The following is a 3,381-nucleotide window of genomic DNA, read 5'->3' as shown; positions in this document are numbered from 1 at the left end:
TCCGCTTTTGATACTGTAAGGCGAAGCCATTGGTTTCCAAAGGAGATTTTATTTGTGTCGCCAGCATAGCCTATTGACAATTTATGTTGTCAATAGGCCTACCTTATAATCCTACCTGTAGCTTAGGGAAGCTAACAACTTTCTATTAGGATCTAGTTTGTTAGTTACCGTTTTGTCATAACTCCCTGATGCATTTTTGCATTTAGAATAGCCAGAGCGTGTATATCTCAATCGAAAATTAAACAATATCGGGTGCCTATGGACTAGGCTGGGTGAACCCAGCCTGATCTGCCCGCTATTTATTTTTGATTTCTTAAAAGATTGAGCTTGGTCTGATGAAAGCCAGACTAGCCATGGACCTCAGTTAAACAATGCAAGGGAACATGAATCAGCCTATATTTGCACTAACAATAACGGACAAAAGCTCTTCAACGCTGGCCCGTAAAATGTGTATGAACAGTCTAGCGACGCATTTCATCAAGGCCCATTTGGACATGTCAGTTATTTGCACCACTGGTTAGATGTAAAACAGCACTTCGTTTCAGACTAGGCTACTGTTACTTAATTTGTGCATTAACAATAACGTTTCAGACTACTGTTACTTAATTTGTGCATTGACAATAAAGTATTACATGAACTAAAGATGACTAAAATCTTATGTAGAAGAAGAAACATTCACAAAAAATCCATCCATCCAAAATGACCTTTGTTTTTGATAGCTGTTGAAAACGGCATGGAACTGACAGAGATGTTTTTGTTTATAAATACATAAAAAATAAATAAATAAATAACATTATGCTGATACCTTTGCTTTTCCCAAATACAATGTAGCCTACAGGTGTAAGTGACCTTTCATCAATCCAGTTGCAATGGATGAACTGTGATGAACTGCCCTACTTGTGATTGTTTAGAGATTTTAAAGGTTTTATAACAATTCTACATCTTCTTTGGCTATTCTACAATCTATTCACCTTTTCAGCACCAGTAGGGTACTTTCTGTGCAGCCGCACACACACACTCAGGCATGCCAAACAAGCATACACAAAAGTTTCAAGAGTGGGGGATGGAGTAAAATATGGAGACAAATTGAAGTGTGATTTATTTTCGCGGAACGGATGTACAGGACTGAGCGGCGGTCATATTTTGTACCGCTATGCGGTACATCTAGTTTAAGTATGTATAATTAGTTAATATAAAATGAAGACCTAGTAGGGCTTCTGCCTTTTGTGCATATTGACTTTAAATTACACAGTGAATAGAGTTTTCCTGCTTACCAGCTGTAGATCCTGTCAAGTTGGGGCATGGTTCTAGATTTACACAGACAGCTCCAAAGATCCTGTAGGCCTATTTGTTCAAATTAGTGATGGGTTTTTATATTACCCAGCTAAATAAAAAAATGTTTATAGAATAAATTATGCTCATTCAGACTCTTCTTCAGTTCTGCACTGTATAAATGAACGCACATCAAATGGAACACCAGACTTTCTTCTCATCCAAAACCAGTCTCCAGGCACACTGACCACAACATAAACATAAATCAGAACATAAATCAGTATCTAAGGGCTTCATTAAATTAAAAGTATAACAAAGAGGAAATTGGGAATAATTAGAATAATAAATAATGAGAATAATTTTGATGAGAAAAATGAGAGCATAAAAAAATCAGCAAGGCCCAAAATGGCATGGTGGCCACCCATGTTCAAAACTCTCCCTGGACTTCTTCTGTTGAGTTTATAGGCAGTCTGCAATTTAACACCATCTGCTGGACTGAGGTGTGAATGCCTTATGAATGTCAAGGCTTTACCTTAGAAAAAATAAATAAATAAATATATATATATATATATATATATATATTTTTTTTTTTTGCAAGCTGGGTTTAGCTCATAAATACCAAAACAGCCTTAATAATTGATTGTGGCTCAGGTAAATTCAGGCTACGTACATTTTGCAGACTATGCTCTTTTGTACTTTGACTTCCGTTTTGAATGTTGTATAAATGTGTTCATTTGTCTTCCTTATCCTCTACATTTTATTGGTAGGATCTTTAATGATTCTTTTTCTAGTGCATCCACTAATATCCTACAATGTGCAGCCCACATGTTCTGGAACCCATGAACAATTCTGTGTCGATGTTTTGCTGATTCAGTCTGAAAATGAAAAGATCTACGAGGTCTGGCCTGCATGCAGATTTCCCACTCTGACAAAGAGGAGAGTCATTCTGAGACTTAACTTCCTCTGCCCATTGTAAAGCTATACACTAGCCATCATTTCAAGAGACAAAAAATGATGTCCTCTTTTTATACTATGTACCCACCTTCTTCTGTGCATTTGTGTATATATTATATCATTGTGCATTAGTTAGTAGCCTGTTAAGTATTGTTGAACAATTTGATAAATACTTCTACATTTCACATGCAAAATAACCTAGTTTAAATGGTCCGATTTATTGTGTTACAATGCTAGCTATAACTATATCCATTTCATTTGCATATTTATTTCCATTTCTTCCGAAACTACAAATCTTGATGCAACCTGCAGAGGTTTTATTAGAAAATGCACCTCCCACACGGAGTAGGACTCACCAGTGGATAATAAAGACAACCCAAACATACTACCCTGGGTAAACCCTAGATAGATAGATAGATAGATAGATAGATAGATAGATACTTTATCGATCCCCAAGGGGAAAGGTCTCAGTAGCATACAGACATCATCACACACATGCACTTACAGCAGAAAAAGTAATATACATATACAGTAAAAAAAACTCCACTGTACAATAGAGACAGTAGAAGATAAACAGGCTACTAAAATACTAAATATACTATAAAAACTAAATAAAATATCAACATAGTGTGCTTAAGGATGATCAAGCATGACAAGGCAGGGACTGAGCCTGTAATTCAGTGTGCAGCTGAGGATGATCGCTTCCTTGTTGTCCCTGTCAAGGGGGCCATGGTCGTGGACCCCTCAACAGACACAAGCAAGATGCAATATACAGTACAGTTGATAGGGTGGGGATAGTAATATGGACATATAAGAGAATAATGTATACAAGATAATATACTGTAACAAAACTATGTCAGTGCAAGAATAGGTTGAGGTAAAAGGGTTACAGCCATTGGTCAAGTATTGAGTAAGGTATTAAGCATCAAGTACTAACCTGTTAGCCAATTTTCCTCAAATACCAAAAAAGGCTGGTGGTCAGAAGTGCTTCCTCACTGATATGTCTCAAAAGCAGGTGCTCTTTGGTATCAAGGGGATACTTCACTTCTTAAGAGTTGGTTTGACTTGTAAAGCTTCATTAAGGAGTGTAGACTATGTCTAACCAAAAAAGACACACTGCTTTTCTTAGTTAAAAAGCCTTTAATTTAGGTCTTT

The sequence above is a fragment of the Alosa alosa genome, chromosome 8 (genome assembly GCF_017589495.1).
Source record: "Alosa alosa isolate M-15738 ecotype Scorff River chromosome 8, AALO_Geno_1.1, whole genome shotgun sequence".
Taxonomy (NCBI): domain Eukaryota; kingdom Metazoa; phylum Chordata; class Actinopteri; order Clupeiformes; family Clupeidae; genus Alosa; species Alosa alosa.
This window is presented reverse-complemented; position numbering follows the sequence as displayed.